The sequence below is a fragment of the Xenopus laevis genome, chromosome 2S (genome assembly GCF_017654675.1).
Source record: "Xenopus laevis strain J_2021 chromosome 2S, Xenopus_laevis_v10.1, whole genome shotgun sequence".
NCBI lineage: Eukaryota > Metazoa > Chordata > Amphibia > Anura > Pipidae > Xenopus > Xenopus laevis.
Genome location: NC_054374.1, coordinates 27313547 through 27335994, shown reverse-complemented (window position 1 = coordinate 27335994; position 22448 = coordinate 27313547). Strand labels below are relative to the sequence as shown.

General features: G+C 37.0%; 1 protein-coding gene across 1 annotated transcript in view; it reads right to left on the bottom strand.

Moving 5' to 3' along the window:
- zbtb20.S (zinc finger and BTB domain containing 20 S homeolog) overlaps positions 1 to 20654 on the bottom strand; it is a 423947-nt gene extending 403293 nt beyond the window's left edge. Inside the window, exon 1 of the mRNA XM_041583507.1 lies at positions 19987 to 20654. The gene's annotated coding sequence lies outside the window, so the exon portion shown is untranslated. The remainder of the gene's footprint in view (positions 1 to 19986) is intronic.
- Between the last annotated feature and the right edge of the window lie 1794 nt (positions 20655 to 22448).

The window sequence follows — 22448 nt, the reverse complement described above, 5'->3', positions numbered from 1 at the left end:
CTTAACTGGCCACGTTGCTAGAAGTGATCTTACATCGCTAATGCACCCACTCTCTGATTGTTACAGTTAAAAGCCATTACACATCGTTATTAACAATCTGAACAGTATTGATGACTCAATTTTATTTTTTTTTTCCACTTATTTTCTCTATTTGTCTTAAAGCATTACCTTTTCCTACTGACTGACTGGAATAAAATGAGCAAAGTAGCGCATGCCAAATCCAGGATTTGGTTTGTGATTGACGTAGTGAGTCCAATTTATTCAACAGGATTCAGATTCAGCCAAATCCAAGTGCCCAGCTGAATCCAATCCTCCAAAAACACACGTTTAGCTTTCACAAGGACAATATCATTGTTTTTTGGTACACGTATAGGAAGCGTTATTCCAGAAACCCATTATCTAGAAAGTTCCAAATAACAGAAAGGCCATCTCGCCTAGACTAAATTTTATCTAAATAATTAAGATTTTTGAAAAGCAATTTCCTTTTTCTGTGTAATAATAAAACAGTAGCTTGTACTTGATCCCAACTAAGATATAAATTGATCCTTATTGGAAGCAAAACCAGCCTATTGGGTTTATTTAATGTTCATATGATTTTCTAGTAGACTTAAGGTATTGAAATCCAAATTATGGAAAGATCCATTATCCAGAAAGCTCTGAATTACGGAAAGGCCATCTCCCATAGACTCCATTTTATCCAAATAATCCAAATTTGTAAAAATGATTTCCTTTTTCTCTGTAGTGATAAAACAGTAGCTTGTACTTGATCCCAACTAGATATAATTAATCCTTATTGGAAGCAAAACCAGCCTATTGGGTTTATTTAGGGACATATTTACCAGAGGTCGAATTTGAAAAACTTCAAAATTCGAATTCAAAAAGACCAACCAAAATTAAGTCAAAGGTTTTTTTGGCCGAACCGGCCGTTTTCGATCGAATTTGAATCGTATGAATCGAATTAATAGCGCGTTCAATCGAATTCGATTCAAAGTTTTTCCCAAAATAAAACATTTTTCACCAATTGACTCCAAATAGGTTCTAGGAGGCCCCCCAAAGACCAAAACAGCAATTCGGCAGGTTTTAGATGGCAAATGGTGGAATGGAATTTGGACTAATCCCTAGTCGAAGTACACAAAAAAATTGCTTGGAATTCTAATTTTTTCAAATAGAAAATTCACCTCGAACCTTTGATAAATCTGCTCCTTAATGATTACATGATTTCTAGTAAAATGAAAGGGGTTGTTCGCCTTTAAATTAACTGTTGGTATGATGATTTTATTATTCCTGAGTTATTTAGATTTTTATTCAGCAGCTCTCCAGTTTGCAATTTCAGCAGTCTGGTTGCCCCTGGCAATGACCCTAGCAACCATGCATTGATTCGAATAAGGATGAATAGGAGAGGCCTGAATAGAAAGATGAGGAATAAAAAGTAGTAATAACAATACATTTGTAGCCTTATAGAGCATTTGTTGTTAAGATAGGGGTCAGTGACCCTTATTTGAAATCTGGAAAGAGTATGAAGAAGAAGGTAAATAATTGAAAAACTACTAAAAAAATGAAGACCAACTGAAAAGTTTCCTAAAATTAGCCAATCTATAACTTACTAAAAATGAATGTAAAAGTGAACCACCCCTTTAAGGTAGGAAGATCAATATTGCTTCATTATGGTCAATCAAAACATCCAAATTAAGGAAAGATCCATTATCTGTAAAACCCCAGGTCCCAAGCATTCTGGATAACAGGTTCCACAGCTGTATACTACTCTGATTCTGATTCACTGTAAAAAAATCATTTATTGGCCGAATCATATCCTACTGATATTCCGGAGTGTTCGGAGTGTACTGTTTTACCCTGGACATGAGACAATAATCCATTTAATGCAGCCACATCGATTCCATAATAGCATTACACTTAGGGCTCTTACACATGAGCGTTTTTACCTGCGCTCCCCTGCGTTCCGTTTTTCGGCGTTCAGCCGCAGGGGAGCGCAGGAATAGACACATTTTATTATTTCAAATGGGGCTGTACTCACACAGGCGCATGTATGCGCCGAACGCAGGTTGAGACGCAACATGCTGCATTTTTCCTGCGTTCGGTGCCTACATGCGCCTGTGTGAGTACAGCCCCATTTGAAATAATGAAATGCGTCTATTCCTGCGCTCCCCTGCGGCTGAACGCCGAAAAACGGAACGCAGGGGAGCGCAGGTAAAAACGCTCATGTGTAAGAGCCCTTACTTTCATTGCTCAATCTCCTATTTTCAGCTGTACTAAACATTACACATAGGGGTTATTTATTAAAGTCCGAATGGTAAAAACTTGAAAAACAATCGAGTTATACTACTATAAAACCCGAATTTTTAGTGGAAAAAAACCCTAAAATTTTTCCGAATTTATTAAAGTGTGATGCTGCAAAAAGACTGAATCCGAAAATAATTTGGATCTTCATACCTTAAGGGGCAGATTTATCAAGGGTCGAATTTTCGAATAAAAAAAAAAACTTCGAAATTCAAATGAAAAAAGACCAACCGAAATGTATTACAAAATAAGGTTTTTTTTTCAGGTGAATAGGCTTTCATTCAAATTCAAATCGAATCGAAGTAACATCACATTCGAATCAAAATTTTTCTCAAAGAAAACTTCAATTTTTCCAGTCCACCAATTGATTTTAGGAGGTCCCCCATAGGCTAAAACAGCAATTCGTCAGGTTTTAGATGTCGAATGGTCGAATTCGAATTTTTAAAGAGACAGCACATGATAAATTTTGATAAATTGATTTTCTAATTTATATTCAAATTTAAATCGAATTTGGACTATTCCCTAGTTGGAAGTACACAAAAAAATAGCTTGAAATTCGAATATTTTTTCATTTAAATTTTCAAAGTGTACTAACATTGATTAAACCAAATAGGGTTGTTTGCCTCCAATTAGGATTGATTACATCTTTGTGTGGATCCAGTACAAAGATTTGTTTTCTGTTTACACAGAAAACGGAAATCATTTTTTAAAATTTCAATTATTTGATTAAAATGGAGTCCATGGGAGATGGTCTTGCGGTAATTCATTGGGTAACAGATCTCATACCTGTCTATGTTCATTAAAACATATACAGAACACACAGTTCATTCTACGCAGGCAGACACACATATCAATTAAACAGTACCACCCTGGTCAAAATTTGCAGACTATTTCGTCAGATTTAAAATCAATTAATTTTAAAGACAATCAATAAACTTTAAACTATAGAAAACAATACTGCAGCAGCCCTATGATACTAATGATCCATAACTTTAAATTTAGAAAACAGGAGTTCTCCACACTCTGATCTTATTAGGAGCACCCTTTGAGTGTCAGTGGCACTGCACATGCTCAGTGTGCTCAGATGGCTGCTGTTGAGAAGTTAAGCATCGGGGGTCATCAAACGTTATCAACAAATCAGCAGAAATTGAGGCCAGAGAAGCAGACACTATGGAGAAGATTTATCAAAGGTTGAGGTGAATTTTTGAATGAAGAAAATTTGAATTTCGAGCTATTTTTTGTGTAATTTGACTAGGGAATAGTCCAAATTCGATTAGAATTTGAAAATAGATCCAAAAATTCTAATATTGAAATTTATCATGTACTGTCTCTTTAAAAATTCAAAGTCGACCCGTCGCCAAATCTGCCGAATTGCTGTTTTAGCCTATGGGGGACCTCCTAAAACCTACTTGGAGTCAATTGGTGGACTTTGAAAAATTTTGAATCGAATTAGATCGAATGCGCTATTCCTTCGATTCGAACGATTCAAATTCGCCCGAATACAGACCTATTCAATCGGAAACCCTATTCGACCAAAAAAAAAAAACCGTTGACTTAATTTCGGTTTGGTCTTTTTGAATTCGAATTTCGACCCTTGATAAATATGCCCCCAAATGACTAATTATGTCAGATGCAGTGAATTCACTGGTTTCTATTAGTGATGTGCGGGTTAGTGTGATACCAGCGGTACCTGCAGGTTTACTCATGGGTCGGGTGGGTTCAGGCTGACCTTGGTACACCACTTGCAGCTCGCGGGCAGGTTCGGGTTGGGCTCTTCTCTCCCAGCCCACAATGTTACACTGCCAGCTTTCGGCTTCCAGTTTGACAGACATGTGACTGCCCTGCCTCTTTGTGATGTCATCGTGGGGGTCTATAAATGGAGGGGGGAGCCGGGTGCGGTCAGGAATGGGTCGGGGGGAGCGGGTTAGGGTTGGGTGCAATGTAATGTTAATCTTAAAAATTTATTTAATTTTATATTGTACATACACTGTAAATTTTGATACAGTTCCTAAACTCAGGTAAGTGACAGTCGCCCAGTGCATGTGCAGGAAAAAAATCTACAGATTGTTGGTGCTAAGGTGCTCTGCTGCCCTAGCTTATTCTTTGATTCAGATCAGATTCTCCTTATAACTGAATTTATTTCAGACATTTCTTCTTTTAGAGATCACCCTTCCACCCCCCAAAAACCATACGCAGTTTCAGTATCTCTTACCCATCAATAAAACAATGGATATAAAGATTTTTTGTTTTTGTAATGATTTAAACGTAAGTCAGTGGTGGGGACATTCCATTTCAGAAAGCAGTAAGCTTATTTGTTCCTTTTCATAATGAAAATTCCTCTTTGGCGTAATTTTTTGCCAGGTTTCACCACAAAAAAGACTCCCATAGACTCCAATGGTGAAAAAAATTGTTGTGTGTCAAAAAACAAATGGTCGCCTATTGACTTCAATGCATTTAGCAAATCTGTTGCCGTTTCGCATTTTTCCAGCAAATCGAAACGGGTCCGATTCACCCATCATTACTTCTAATTATCTTGTGTTCTCATTTACGAGTTATTTTAGCAGCATTACTTTTTGCTAAATGCCATAGCTGCTCATTGGTTATTGGCTCACAAAATTCTTTCTAAAGTTTCAAGCTTTTTTCCAAGTTGGAAAAATCTCAAAAATCTGCACCAATTTTTCCAATTTTGCATATATGTAAAACTTCGATAATTTAACCATGACACAATTTCTACAGGTTTTCTTTATTCTTGTTTTACCCTAATCCACTTTTAAGATAAAAGGAGTTTGGAAAGCAGAAGCCAACAATATTTGGATACCCAACCCAACAATAATAACCGGATCTGAATAACATTACACTTCAATACATTTTTCCTTATTACTTTGACAACTAAATTGGCATCACTATAAATTCGACAGAAACTTTTTGGAGCTTTAATGTAAGTGGACGTCTGCATGACCTTCTTCAGGTTGGAAACCGAATTAATTCTTCATAAAAAGCTTTCGCTAATGGCATATCACCTTTAATTGTGCTTATTCAGGAGGATTCTCCATATTAAAGTACGATCAGGATAATTCACCCTAAAAAGCATGAGGATCCATTTTTGTTCTGTTGACTCAAATCCCTTATGAAGATGACAACTCTCAGCTGTGAAATCCTTTTTGACATACTTCTTTTCCAAACACATCTCTCACATAGAAATACATTTTCTTGCAGTTATTTGTCTGGCCATGACCCACATAAATAGGCCAAAATATAATTGATAGTGTTGATATTGTTAAATGTTAACAAAATGTTTAGAATCCTTGAGCAGATCCTGATGGGAAATTACTAACAATAAAGAAATGAACAAAAAGGAAAGACTGGTCAATACAGGGACTTTTTTTTTTATAACAATAAATTATTTTTAAGGTGATACAGGTATGGGATTCGTTATCCTATAATCCATTGCCCAGAAAGCTCCGAATTATAGAAAGGCCATCTCCCATAGACTCTGTTATAATGAAATAACTAAAAAATGTTTAAAAAATTATTTATTTTTCTGCAGTAATGAAACTATAACTTGTACTTGATCCCAACTAAGAAACCATTTCTGACACATAGGGGCATATTTATCAAGGGTCGAATTTTAAATTGAAAAAACTTTGAAATTCGAATTTAAAAAGACCAACCGAAATTAAGTTGAAGGTTTTTTTTAGTTGAATAGGTCTGTATTTGGCCGAATTCTATTCGATCGAATTAGATTTGAAGTTTTCCCCAAAAACCAATTGACTCCAAATTGGTTCAAGGAGGTCCCCCTTAGGCTAAAACAGCAATTTAGCAGGTTTAAGATGACGAATGGTGAAGTCTAATTTTTAAAGAGACAGTACATGATAAATTTAGATTTTTTAATTTTTTTCAAATTCAAATCGAATTTGGACTATTCCCTAGTCGAAGTACACAGTACCTTTGATAAATCTGCCCCATAATCCAACGTGTCCTAAGAGTGAGCCAATCTTCTAGGACAGCAGCAGTTCTCTGGGACCAATGACATTTCGTGATATCCCCATGGGACATCTAGGGGCATATTTATCAAGGGTTGGATTTAGAATTGAAAAAACTTAGAAATTCGAATTCAAAAAGACCACCCGAAATGAAGTCAAAGGTTTTTTTTGGTCGAATAGGTCAGTTTTCGATCAAATAGGTCCGTATTCGGCCGAATTCTAATCAAAGTTTTTCCCAAAAAGAGCTTTGATTTTTCACAGTCCACCAATTGACTCCAAATAGGTTCTAGGTGGTCCCCCATAGGCTAAAACAGCAATTTGGCAGGTTTTATATGGCGAATAGTTGAAGTCGAATTTTTAAAGAGACAACATGATAAATTTCGATATTCGAATTTTCTAATATTTTTCAAATTCAAATTGAATTTGGACTATTCCCTAGTCGAAGTACACAAAAAATAGCTCGAAATTCGAAATTTCACCTCGAACTTTGATAAATCTGCCCCCTAGAGTAATAACTTTCATAGTATGGTGGTTTGATTCACCACATCGGCGGATGTAAATAATTCCATCAAATAATATAACCAATAGAAATTTCCATTAAAAAAAAAAATAACCGATAGCAAATGATGGCGTTCCTTCCAATGATACCGCATCTAAGCCTAGTTCGCCAAACAATAGCCATCTCAAGATTTAATAAAAATGACTCAAAGACAAAATAGTATAGACCATCATTTTCAGAATACATTATTCCTGTAAGAGAAGGAGCATGTGCTTAACGAGCCAAAATATCTCTCCGTTCATATAAGAAGAATTCACGGACTTCCCGCCGTATGATTTTTACAAAGTGCCTTATCGCCGCAGTTTCACAGTAGAAGAAAGTAGAAAATCAGCTTAGAGGTTATATCAGACATGTTTTTCTCCTACCAACTGAGAGAAACAGCATTTATTAAATGTAAAACCTATTGGCTGTGCTCCTTGTGAGGGATGCAAATTTTAAGGACAGGCAAAGCTGAATCAGTGGCAAGCAATTCCTGTAATTCTGTACAATTTCTATTGTGATGTTCACAGTGGGGGAAATTACACTGCCTACAGGCAGCTTGGTCTTTGGATATTGAATTTTTACTCAATGAACTATTTTTAAAACTGTTGTAAACTGCCTCGGTGATTCCGAAAGGTGAACGAAGCATCGGGATAAAAGGCTGTCACTGTTTTGCCTCATTTCAGACAGACTGATTGAAATCATTATCAAAGCCCTTCTCATGTGCCTGAGTGCTGTGATGGAGACGGGGGGTGGAGGGAATTTAAGGCATAAAAATGGAAATTCTTCTGCCTCTGAACTTCTCTGTTTCCGTGCAGTCTGATCTGGAAACAACCCAATGGCGCTGCGATGGAGAATAGCATGCCTTGTTTTCAGGCCATTCACATTTAAAGCCCCCCCCCGCAGGTACGTGATAAATACAAACAATTATATATAACAAACAGCAAGCAATGCAGGCTCAACACAATTATAACTGTAGATTTCATTTGGGCCCATCCTTTTAGTTTATATTGATACCGTTTAACAGGAGCATAACTATAGAGGATGAAGACCCAGGGGGGCCTTGGAGATAAGGGGCCCACAGCATCACTACCCCACCCCTGTGATGTCATTGCCCTCGCCCCTGGTGACATTTTTTTTGGACCACAAGCATTCTCTGGCCACACCCCCTAAATACCACATCCTTTTTACAAAATTGGGCAGGTTATGGAAAGTTTAAACACATTTCTGGGGGTTTTATGGTTTAGGTTTCATGTGTCATTACAGTTTTGCTAATAAAGGTGAATTGTCCTTTACACTGTGAGTCACAGTTTCCCCAAGAGACCCGCTTATCTTGAATAGTTACAATTGTTTCTTTGCTTATCTTAAATTGTTACAATTAACATTAAGTGTGCCTGCCATTCTGGTCTCTTTCCCAAAAGCCTCAGTTTTAGAAAGATTGTATCTTTTTCTGTCTGTACAGTGTAGCAGATCAAAGAGAAAGTCGAGACATTTCAGTAACAATCCAGGACTGGGGGTTGAGCTATTAAAATCGGGACTGTCCCACGAAAAACGGGGCAGTTTTGAGGTATGCCAGCCATATAGCTCATGTTGAACCTACATGTACAGCACCTACTGTATACCCTATACAATTTTAGAAACCCTTCTCTAAATGATCTCTAGTTTCTCAATATTCATCTGATGTATCAGTAAAATATTTATCTGAAGTACTCACCTCAATACATATGCAGAGGCACTTCACCTGTTTCCTCTGTTCCATATAACAACTCAAAAAGTAAATGAAGTTACGATTATAAGGCAGGCTGCAAACTGTGATCGCTTGAAGCTTTATCGCCACCTCCCTTATATTGGAAGACTTATATAATAAACAAGGGGGGAAAACTGATGTCTGTTTAGGCATTTTCTAGATGGAAAAAAAGGCCTAAATAATACAGTATTGCCAGCCATATTTTAGTTCTCATTGCAAATCAGATACAAGGTAATTTATTAATTTTTTTTTTCACTGTTCAAGATTAATTTAGATTTTTTAATTTGTTTGGAAATTGAATATACTTGAATGCTGCATTTTAAGAAGTGGATTTAAAGATATTAATTAAAATAATACAATTTAAAAAAATATATAAAAGTACTTTCAATGCACCTATTGCTCCTGTACTGAATTGCTATCCCATAATTAACAAATACATCATTACTACTCTGCTTAAAAAGGGAACACTCGCAAAACACACCAAATCATTTTTTTAAAATGGCCCAATCTGCAATTATTTTGATCGGTTTACTAGTAGCCAGAAAATTAAAGCAAACATCTTATCACTTATCAGCTTCACAGGATCACTTATTTTAAAATAATACATGGGTATTAATAAACCTGCTCATGCCCCTCACTCACTTCTAATTTGAAACCCAGAGGGGCACAGTATGCAAAAAACCTCCAAAAGATTTCATAATGTCTGTTTGTCTGTCTGTATAGGAATATATTATGCCATGTAATATCAAGTTCACTGACGTGTGTGATACTCGGTATAACTCAGCCTGCAGCCTTGTGCCTTTATATGATCACAGAACCCCTCAGTGACTTCTAATATCCTTATCATTTACAATAGGGGGTACATTATCCCTTATAATACATGAGTGATACTCAGAGTTCCCTGTATAACTCAGCCTGCAGCCTTGTGTCTTTATATAATCACAGAACCTCTCAGTGACTTCTAATATCCTTATCATTTACAGTAGGGGGTACATTATCCTTCATAATACATGAGTGATACTCAGAGTTCCCTGTATAACTCAGCCTGCAGCCTTGTGCCTTTATATGGTTACAGAACCCCTCTGAATTCTAATAGCCTTATCATTTACAGTAGGGGGTTCGTTATCCCTTATAATACATGAGTGATACTCAGAGCTCCCTGTATAACTCAGCCTGCAGCCTTGTGCCTTTATATGGTCACAGAACCCTCTCAGTGACTTCAAATATCCTTATCATTTACAGTAGGGGGTACATTATCCCTTATAATACATGAGTGATACTCAGATTTCTCTGTATAGCTTAATCGTTGTGCCTTTATATCGTTACAGAACCTCCCAGTTAACTCCTAGAATCTAGGGATTTGTTACAGTAGTTGCTTAAACAATATGCATGAAAAGTCATAAAAGGGTTAAGGACATTTCATCTTTGCGCAGTACATACTTTAGGGCCTAAAGTGTAAGGGCACCTGCCTGTCCTACATCTCATTCTAAAACCAAGGGGATTAATTGTCAGGCTGTGCTGGGGTTTGATCTCGAGACCTCCTGGTTATTGGCTGCTCACCCTAACCAACCGGCCAGGAGAGCAGCCAGGGTCTCAGGATTAACCATCTCACCCCAGCATCGTAACTGGTGAGTTGGGGTCAGCCAATCAGGGCTTACCCTGCCTTATATAAGGCCAGCCTTCCTCAACCTCAAATGCTGGAGCATTGGTCTTCCTAAGCACTTTGTCATTGCCCCTAGCTGGGTTCCTGCTCTAGCCTTTCCCCTTGATCTTGTTCTTCCTTGCCTTCCCTGCCTAGTATGTATGTTGCTCTGTCTTGCCCTCTAGTTCTGTTCCTGTTCCAGTTCTGTTCCTGTTCCAGTTCTGCTCCTGTTCCAGTTCTGCTCCAGTCCTGTTCCTGCACTTCCCCCAAGCTGTGCTGTCCATTGACCTCTTCATCCTGATCCTGTCCCTCCTCTCTGTGTCCAGCCTTACAGCCCCTGCCGTAAGGACTCAACCTACATCCTCTGCCTCCACAGCGCCCCCTACCCATTCCTTGACATTAATATGCAATTGTTCTCTCTTAGCTGCTTTAAGAGCCTCTACACTTCTCGGATGGTCTCCAATAGATGTTGGAACATTTTTGGTGGGATTTGCTTCCATATGTTAGAGGTTGGGCACTGATGTTGGGGGCTGGAGAACCAATGCTCCAGTTGTGTTGAGGGCAAGGCTTTGTGCAGGTTAGGGTTGCCTCCTGCCCGGTTTTGACCAGGACCAATTGGGTTATGAAGGGGAGTTCTCATTCAAAACCTCCTTTTAGGTTTTTGCAAGTTCGAAAGCAGGGAGAAAATTATTGATCCATGCAGCACATGCCATCATAGCCCTGCCCCAAAATCATGACACACCCACAAAATCACCACATTACTCCGCAGCTTGCCTCTGACATCACCAACCCACCCATTGATGTCACAGACCTGCCCTGTTTGTCTGGTTTTTAATTTGAACAAAGGAGGCAACTCTAGTGCAGGCCAGTCAAATTGTTCACCTCCATCTCTGCAAACCCATGGACCTATGTGGGCAATATACATGGAGCTTTATGCCACTGAAACATGAAAGGAACCTCCCCAAACAATTGGCACAAAAGTAAAAACCACAAAATTGTCAAGAATGTTATTGTATCATGTACTGTCACATGTGTCAACAATGATGGGTGTGGCTTAATCCAACTATTCTAATAATCAGATGGAGTGCTTATATATATATATATATATATATATATATATATATATATATATATATATATATATATATATATATATTTGCAAAACCCGTTTTCCAGAAAGCTCCAAATGTTTAAAAATGATTTCCTTTTTCTCTGTAATAATAAAAGAGTAGCTCGTGCTTGATCCCAACTAAGATATAATTAATCTTTATTGTAAGCAAAACCAGTCTATTGGGTTTATTTAATTTTTATCCAAATTAGGGAAATATCCATTATCTGGAACACCCCAGGTCCTTAGCATTCTGGATAACTGGTCCCATACCTGTACTGATTCTATGAATATCCATTCACTGGAAGAATGCTTGTTTTGCCCAATGGTAAAATATTCTTCAATCATTAAAAACATAAAGCAAATAATACCTCCTTTAATAATTATTTATTAAACGAATTAAAGGTATTGGACCTATTATCCAGAATGCTTGGAATCTGATTTCTTTGGATTTGAATCTGATTTGGATTTCCATGCCTTAAGTGTTCTAAAAAAATAATTTAAATGCAAAAGAATTGTTTAATTGTTAATTGAATAATTATATCTTAGTTAGGAACAACTACAAGCTACTGTTTTATTATTACACAAAAAAAAGTAATAATTTTCACAAATTTTAAGTATTTGATTCCAGTTGAGTCTATGGGAGCTGGCCTTCCTGTATTTCAGAGCTTATTGGATAACTGTATCCAGGATAACAGATCACATGTGTATATATATATATATATATATATATATATATATATATATATATATATATATATATATATATATATATATATATATATATATATATATATATATATATATATATAATGTTTTAATTATATAATAATTATTAATAATTCTCTACCCCAGCTGAAAGCATTCTAGGCCTATGAGATAGGATACTGTACAGAGTTTAGTGAAGTCTGTCTTATGATAACCCCCAGCAATGTGACAGCTTACTGGCCATCCACATGATTTATAGCATATGATATCATTATTAGATGGTACATCTATACATACACAATGTACTGATGCTTTGAGATAAGGAACTAAATAAAGATGAGCATGTGAAAAAACATCATAGTCTATCCATACAAACTGCCGCTATGCTGCAGGTATGGGACCTGTTATCCTAAAATGGTCAGGACATGAGTTATTTGGATAAAGGGCCTTTCTGTAATTTGGATCTTCATAGCTTAACTCTATTAGAACATCATTTAAACATTAAATAAACCCAATATGATTGTTTTTCCACTAATAAGGATGATTTATATTTTAAGGCAAAGGACCAGAATGCTTGGGACCTGGGGGTTTCTGGATAACAGATTTTTCCGTAATTTCTTCATACCTTAAGCCTACTAGGAAATCATGTAAACATTAAATAAACCCGGGTTTTATTTTCAATCAGGATTAATTATATCTTAGTTGGGATCAAGTACAAGTTACTGTTTTATTATTACACAGAAAAAGAAACTCGTTTTTAAAAATTTGGATTATTTGGTTATAATGAAGTCTATGGGAGACAGGATTTCTGTAATTCAGAGCTTTCTGGATAATGGGTTTCCACATAACACACCCCATACCGGCATTATTTTATGATTACAGAGAATAAAAGATTTTTTTTTTCAAATTTTGAATTATTTGGATAAAATGAAGTCTATGGGAGATGATCTTTCTATAATTCGGAGCTTTCTGGGAAACAAGTTTCTGGATAACGCATCCCATACCGTACCAAGGTCGTTCATATTCAAGGTATTACATGAATGTTAATAGGTTAAAGGCAATATCAGACACTGCATTTAAATGACTAATAATATACATGTATGGGATCTGTTATCCAGAAACCCATTATCCAGAAAGCTCAGAATTATGGAAAGGCCGTCTCCCATAGACTCCATGTTATCCAAATAATCTAAAACTGTAAAAACTATATCTTTTTCTCAATAATATTAATAACAATAATAATAAAAGAGTAGCTTGTACTAGATCCCAACCAAGATACAGTATAATTGATCCTTATTGGAAGCAAAACCATTTGGTTTATGTAATATTTAAATGATTTTCTAGCAGACTTTAGGGGGCAGATTTATCAAGGGTCGAATTTAGAGTTCATGGGAGTTTTTTTAAACGCCCATAAACTCAAACTCATCGCAATTTATTGATTAATTCGAATTTTTAAAACTCAGGTGTATGGAATCGACCCACAAACTCGAATCGAATTTGAATTGAATTCCATTCCAGTTTTTTTTCTGAAAAAACTTTAGGGGGAGATTTATCAAAGGTCGAGGTGAAATTTCAAAATTCAAAAAATTCGAATTTTTTGTGTACTTCGACTAGGGAATAGTCCAAATTCTATTTGAATTTGAAAAAAAATTGGAATATTGAAATTTATCATGTTTTAGCCTATGGGGGACCTCCTAGAACCTATTTGGAGTCAATTGGTGGACTTTGAAAAATCTAAGTTTTTTTGGGGGAAAACTGTGATTCAAATTCGATCGAATTCGCTATTAGTTTGATTCGTACAATTTGAATTCGGCTGAATACAGACCTATTCAATCGAAAACGGACCTATTCTGCCAAAAATAAACGTTGACTTAATTTCGGTTCAAATTCTATATTTGCAGTTTTTCAAAATCCGTCCCTTGATAAATATGCCAGGAAGGCAGCAAACAATGCCAAATTGATCCCAGCATGTCCCACATAGGCTAAAACAGCAATTCGGCAGGTTTAAGGTGGCGAATAGTTAAATTTTAATTCTTAAAGGGCCGGTGTATGATAAATTTCGAACATGTAATTTGAATTTTTTTTAAAAAACTTGAATGGAATTTTAACTATTCCCTAGTTTAATTTCAAAACTAAAACATTAATTGTAATTTCACAATTCGAATTTTCACATCGAATCTGCCCGTAGGTATAAAGATCCAGATTATGAAGAATTCATTATCTGTAAAACCCCAGGTCCCAAGCATTATGGATAATAGGTCCCATACCTTTAATATAAGGCATTGTCCTTCATCTAGCTGACGTACACAGAACTGCTGTATTATGCCTGTGCTTGTACACCAGCTTACCTCTAATAAAATATTTTGCCAGTTCATCCAGCTTGTAGATAAAGCCATGGATGGAATGAACGCAGTGGACTTGAGCCTCTGTCCGTTGGCACACAGTTTGACTGGCCAGGTGCCACATTGTGCATGCATGTGTAAAGACACACCATCCAGGAGGAGGGGCTGCTGCTGGATTTGGCCACTTTACAAGTAAAATCAAACCAGGGCCCTGATTTATTTAAGAAAAATACTAACCGCAGCTCAAAAAGGGGGTCGTTTGCATTATCATTCTTAACAGAAAACAAGTATCAGCATTATTAATCCACGATAGAAAGCAACACGAACATACATTTTTTTTGTCCTTAAACTGATACACAATACTGCACTAACAGCAGAGGCAATAGATAACACTTCCCAAAGCAAATTCACCAATATAGGACATGAAAAGTCTCTAAGAATTAGCCCAGAGGGATATTTCTCTTCTCTTTACATTTCTATACATCCTACAGAACAATACAGTCCAAAGCCTGCGCCTCTCTCTATATATATAAATACTGTATTTTCCTTCTATACTGAATTTAGAACTCATTATCGGACTGTGACGAAGCCTCACAGATAACAATAAAACTCGTTCATTGCTCGAGTATTTTTAGGGGGAAAATAGGATCTGACTCATCAACTTCCAAAAGTTACTATACGCGGTGCAAAGAAACTGTAATTACATGTTCATCTGTAATAGTTTTCTACATTCTATGCTTCAACGACTGACCTGAGGGAACCCCAGCTTTATCGTTTTTAGCAAAGCTGGAAAAAACAGCACTTTCTAAAAAAAAAAATATATATATTTTTTTAAGGTATGGGATCTGCTATTTGGAAACCCATTTATCCAGAAAGCTCAGAATTAAGGAATGGTCATCTCCCATAGACTCCATTTTAGTTAAATAATCCAAATTTTAAAACATGATTTCTTTTTTCCCCTGTAATAATAAAACAGTAGCTTTCACTTGATTCCAACTAAGATTTAATTAATTCTTATTGGAAGCAAAACCAGCCTATTGGGTTTATTTAATGTTTATATATTTTCTAGTAGACTTAAGGTATGAAGATCCAAATTACGGAAATATCCATTATCCGTAAAACCCCAGGGCTTGACCATTCTGTATAACAGGTCCCATACCTGTATATATTCTTATTTTGGTTCAATCCAATGTTTATATAAAGCCAGCATTTTGACTACACTGATATAAAGAGTTTAATAGAATAAATCCATATATATATATATATATATATATATATATATATATATATATATATATATACACACATACATACACACACCTCATATATACAATGTTGAATTTGCCACCAAACTTTTTTCTCCATTGAAAATACATTGAAAAAACGGACTTATAGGAAATAAAGTGCAGTCCCAAATGCAAATGCTGCTATGCAAACTGCTGCTTCAGAGGGAACACACTGATCTTGCCCTCACTCCAAAATATGTAAAATACTGCCAAGCAGCTGACTTGGAAAAAATACAAAAATCTGCATTTGCATGTTTGACTTAATTTATGGAACATATACTGAATCCGGCTAGTATGTTTTTTTTCTTCCAAATGTATCTTGAAATACAAAAATATCTTTTTTTCATGGCATAATTGTGCTTGTGACTTTAGTCCACAAAGAAAAGTAACATCAAAAGCAAAATAAAAAAAATAAAAAAAAAATATATATATATATGTATATATATATATATGTGTTTAGGGAACGCCAGGTGCTGCAGTTTAAAGTAAAGTTAACCAGGATAAATGTATTTTTCAGAAGAGCTGGACGGCAGAAGTATGGGGAGACTGGGAGCTGCTGACAACCGGTTAAATGTTGGCATGAATTTCAGCCGTGGAACTTGCAGATAAACAATAAAATGAGATAAAATAATACTTGTACGCTATGCCTCTAATGTATAACTCTGAATACAGTCATGTGAAAACATGATGGCAGTCACACTGTTTGCTATTTCTTTGGCAGCAGCAGGGATACAAACTGGAGCAAAACTTTACCCACAGACAAAACTACACACCATGCTGTGCTCATAATTAAAGGCAAAGTAAAACTCCTACAGCAAATCATGAACAGGAATCTTAGTTTTAGGCTTAGGGTTGCCATCTTTTCTGGAAAAAAAAAAAATACCGGCCTTCATATATTCTTGCCGTTTTTTCCTATTAATAACATTGGCATCAGGCATTATTTTTACCGGCCAGGCCGGCACAATACAGGCAACCCTTTGTAGGATTAAAGAGTAATTCAAGGCAGATGTGGCCATACAGTGCATAACAATACCTATTGTATTATGGGATACAGAGGAACCCTGGTTTTACTGGACTATGCCTGATAAAAGCTCTATGTAAATGTTCCAACATACAAAACACCTAATAGAAAATATTTCAATCCACTTCCACAGGACAAAAATAATAACAGCCCCCACTTCAATACCAGTAGAAGTGGAAAATGGGCCTGGGCACCCCCAAGTCACCATCATACAGTATCCAAGTAGTCGCTGCTCCTGTATTTTCCATCCAAGGCTGTCTATGGTCAATTTATATTTCAGCTTAAACCCTGCCCTCCTGGACATTATACCTGTGCCCTCTCCTGTAACCCTGCTCTGATGAGAAACATGGAGTGTGCCTTTAAGGAAACCTATCCCCATATATTACTGAGAATTAAATTAATTAAAGTCAGAAGATATTTCGAAATTTCGACAGCTAAATTCAGAATATGGTGCAGGCCACTCAAAAAAAACATTGATGGCTCCAACATGGCATTTTAAAAAAAAAAACAATGAAATCCCAGTATTGCATTGTACTTTTTCAATGATCTAAACTTTGGATAAATTCGATATACCGTGCAGGAGTTCAAACGCCACGTCTATTTTCATATTAAAATAATTATGATGTTCTCTGGTGCAGATGAAAGGGCAAACAGTAAAATGTAAAAAGTAGTGTTTTAATTTACTCATAATAAAATCATGCAACTGTCATTTTTACTAGCAGCATGGATTTCTAGAATCAACCCCTTCCCCCCCTGGAAAAAGTCTATAAATGAATAAAACTTGTGACAGAGTTTGTACTCTGTGTCCAGTTAGGAAGGGGTTGACCCGATACAGGGTAATTATCTGCGAGAAAGAAAGTCGTTTGTGTGGGGAACTTGCAGTTCAGCAGACACGAGTCGCAGCAGAGGATAAAATGATTGCCAAACATTTCTGCCTGTTTTCATAACAGCGTTGTGGTCCGAAGAGCTATAATTACAAAATGCCTGGGACGGTGCTGCCTGCCCTTGTGCTAGAGGAAGGGGTTAATGAGAATTTTGAAAATAAACCATCTTACCCATGATTCAAAGTATGGGCATAAGCCATCTTATTGTGTTCCAAAATATTCAGCTGCTGAATGGCCACAGTCTGTACTTTTCCACTGTGCCCATTAGTCCGGTCTATATTTACATAATATATCCCACGCATGAGCTGCTCCCAGGGTGAAGTGTTGGGCAGCCCCACGGCACACACTCAGGCTTAAAAAGACTTTGGACTCTTGTGTTTTTTGGAAATTACTTTTTTAATGTTCCAATGAAACGGCGAAATAGGTGAAAGGGGCGATTCATTTTTCAGCGCGGGCACAGGCCATATCTGCTTTAATTAAGTCACTTCCGGCGGCTGCCAAAAATAAAAAAAAAACAAAAAACGATGATACTCTTTTGTCGAAAATTCAGAACAGTTTTTCTTCGACGGCAGGCTTTGATCTGCGGCAAGTTTATTTATTTTGGAAAGGCGACGGGACGCAGCAAAGAAAAGAGCTGAAAGTGGACATAGGATACCTGTTGGATATGCTATCCATTAGCATTGGCCAAAATGTAGCAAAGAACAAACAGCCGGTGGTATTAAAGCAAAACTGGGGGGCAGCCAGTATTACTGAACTTATCCCAATTCCCCCTGTCGGAACACAACAAAATACGGGTATGGGATCCGTTATCTGGAAACCTGATATTCAGAAAGCTCTGGCCTTCTCCCATAGACTCCATTTTATCCAAATAATCCAAATTTTTAAAACAGATTCCCTTTTTCTGTGTACTAATAAAACAGTAGCTTTTACTAGATCCCCACTAAGATCTAATGAATCCTTATTGGAAGCAAAACCAGCCTATTGGGTATATTTAATGTTTACATGATTTTCTAGTATGAAGATCCAAATTACAGAAAGATCCGTTATCCGGAAAACCCCAGGTCCCGAGCATTCTGGATAACAGGTCCTATACCTGTACCAGCAAACAACAACTCCTGCACATAACAACAGTCCTTAAACAGGTTATGGATGTTAATCCTAATTTTGTACGTCGTCCCATTTTGCAGAAATGCTCTTGGATTATTTGGGAGACTTTCATGTAACTGTTTGCCTCAATGTCTCTCTTCATATTTGCAACAAGCTGAGCAGATCTACTCTCGGCAAGAGCACAGACACAGTGTATACCCACACAAAAACACACCAAAAAAAAGTAAACATGTCTCTATTCTCTAGCTTCACAGCCGATAGATACTATATAACAGCCGAAGAAGCTTTCTGGCTACTAATCCAAGGCTTTCAAATGCACGATAAACAGGAGGGAGCTTTCTCTTTAAGATTTTACATGGGAGACTCATTTTACTTTTATTAGATTATCAGCAAAATGTCCCTTTTTTTTATAAGTGGCAGCCATTGTCCCTGTGCCCTCTTGCCCTCTCCAGACCTACGACATATACAAATATCTCATACCGAGGGATTCATTTTCAAAGCTGCCAGTTAGAAAGTTCAGTTCTGCATTCAGATCGATGCCCGGTTTAGAAAACAAGGAGTAAAAAAAAAGTAAAGTTGAAAAAAGCCAACATCTAATCCTCTTTTTAATATTCCCATGCTTTTTCCAAATCAACACATCCAAAAACAAAATAAAAGGGGGGGGATGGGGAAATGCATTCGTAGCTGCCGTTCCAAAATAAATAAAAGATTAAAAATAAAAATTGTCCCTCCATATCCCAACCTGTCTCTTTTTTTATTCTGTTACATTGTTATAATCAGGGGAAGTTTGATATGAGGAGTATAAAGGGCAGTGGGAGAGTTGGAGCGGCACAACAGGGCTCCACATAATGTGACATATATCAGGCAAATATCCGAGGAGCAGCACATAAAATAAATAGAATGCATTAATTGGAACAAGAAGCTTAATAAAGAGACAATGACGCCGAGAGAAATGTACAGGGGAGAGTTGGAGCAGAGTGAGGGAGATTGATTTAATGAGGGGGAAGGAAATAAAAATCCTTAAGGAGAAGGAGAAATCAAACAACTCCTAACATTCGCAGAGATTATACAGTCACACCCATAAATACATAAATAACTGTGCAAAAAGGAAATAAAATCATTATTTTGGGGTAGGCCCATTAACACAAGGAAAGCAAGATACGGTTGTTTAGAAAATGAAAATAGAAAGCAAAGAAGAAAAAAAAAAGAAACAAGGTGAAGAGAAAATAAAACTGATTTTTTTTTCTTCCCCTTTATCTTTTATTATTATTTATACTTATTATAATAATATATATATTTTTTTTTATGAAAGTTAACTGGCCTACCTTGTCCCCCAGAGCTGAGAGTTTTCTCTTCTCATAATCGAAGTCTCCCTGGAACTAGAGTGTAAGTGGTAATGACTGGCTGCCTGTCTAATGATTCCATTTTCCTGATCTTGATGTTGTGTATATACACACACACACTGCAACCTACCTTACAAACCACAGAGACGGGAGAGAGAGAGAGAGAGCGAGAGAGAGAGAGGGGGAGAGAGAGAGCGAGAGTGTGTGTGTGTGATAGGGAAAAAGACACAGACAATGCCCTCCTACCAGACAGCAGACAGCCCTCCTTCCTCTATCTAGCAAGCAAAATACTAAGTCGGCTACTGCAGCAACAGGTTCAGCACTGCTTGACTAACACACTGGGCAGCACGGCAGCCAAAAAAACGACTAGGAAGCAGCAGTTTCAAAGCAGCCGGCCCCACCTTTCCAATCCGGCTCCAGCATTGTTTTCAGCACTGATTATATATTAATGGAACGCGTTCACTGGGAGACGGAACACTCCATTCAGTCGCACACACAAAAAAATGGAGAGGGAAAAAAAATCTAATACTTTTATCCTTATTCCGTGGGATAGTTACAAATGCCTTATTATTAGGGGAGATGGTTAAAGAACCAGAAAAGTGCGGCAGAGATAACATGAAATGGGGTCACTTGTTTTTTTTTTTTTCCTTACAGAAAGCAAAAGAGAAGGATTTCCTAAATGTGCTGTGGACCAATCAGGGCAGTGCCTCCAGCTGTAATAATTGCCCGGCGCTTATGCCTGAACAGGTGCAATGCACATAGTACACGGTGTAACCACGACAGAAATAAATGATACACGGAGACTCTGCCCAATTAAACTGAGGCCAAGGTTATTTTAAATTAAAAATAAAATATATATGGCACACCTCCTCCTGCTTCCAAATGAGACATGAGACAAACTGTCTGCCCAGCAGGCAAATGAAAGCGGCCTTGATAGGATACAAAATAATAATGATATATTCGTTTAGGAAGTGGCGCTTCCCATTCTGCTCTTTGTATTGTTTTATTTTTAGCGCGTATAAACAATCCTTTTTCCCTTCTCTAAGCCAGGATCTTGGGAGTTGTAGTTTTGCATCACACTTTGAAAATTCCTGTAACACCATTGGCCTTAAAACATGTAATAAGAGCAAGAACAATGACTTTACACAATACAATGTTGCATTTTATTTCTGATTTGTTACAATTTGTACAATGGGTACTTTGTAGCAATGCTTCTTTGAGCCGATACATATGTTTTATTGTAAACTTGATACAATTATATTGATGGCGGGGAAAAGGAACTAGACCTGTAAATGAACTATGGATTTTGAGGATTTTGCAAGAGTTTCCCCTCCCGCTTTCTCCTGTAAGGAACAATGGAAATCTCATGGAAGCCTGAAACCACACATTATATTGGTGTGTGCCACTGACCTTACAGTTACAGCGTTGATTGTGGGGCTGACCCTCTGGGGAAACAATGATATTGGGGAGGTGTGGGGTAGGCGCAACCCAAATGAAATAATAGATTTACCTAAAAGTCCAAATTATTGGTCAGTTATGCTGAGATTTCGGGTGATATTGTTGAAACCGTTGCTCAAAGGCCGACACTCTGATTATTCTATATCTGTAACCTTGTTATAAGCTAAGGTGTGCCCTGACCAAATGCTGCGAGGCTTGAGAAAGTCTGACAATCATTGCTTTGAGGTATCAATGAAAAGTTGCCCCGAGTCTCCATTATCAGATGGGTTGGTACGAGCAAAGGAAGAATCAATTATAAATAGTGAGAGATATCTTATATATTTATAAACAGGAATGCTTAGGACCTGGGTATTTACGAATAAGAGATCTTTCCGTAATTTGGATCTTGAGCATTAAATAAACCCAACAAGATTGTTTTGCCACCAATGTGTATTCATGCAACGTCCTTACCATCAAGTACATGGTATTCTGAAATCAACAGAATTATAATGAAATAAAGCGATAAAGCAATTAGAATTATTTGCTTAAATAGAGTCTATGGGGCAAATTTACTAAGTGACTAACGCTGGAGAAAATTCGCCAGCGTCACATCATTTCGGAACTTCAAAGATTTACTCACGGTCGCCGGTGTAACTTCTCTAGTGAAGGAGATAGACTAAAGAAGGTGAATTTGCTCTCTGTCGAATGGACGTAACTACGCAAATTCACTAAGATACAAATTTTACTGAATGTTACCTCTTGCGCTAGTGTCTTTTCCTTTTTTCAGGGTGATAGGCTGCAAAAGATCGTACTTTTTTTGGGGTAACCAGCTTCCCCCCTACATTTCCTAACATATGGCACATAAACTATACACTGGGCTCATGTGTAGGGCAATATAATAACTCTATTTTATTTTATTAAGGTTTCCCGGGCTTGTGTAGTGTAATGTATTTGCTGCAACATACACGTCCATTCAACTTTAACTTCCCGCCGTTGTTCTGGGATGT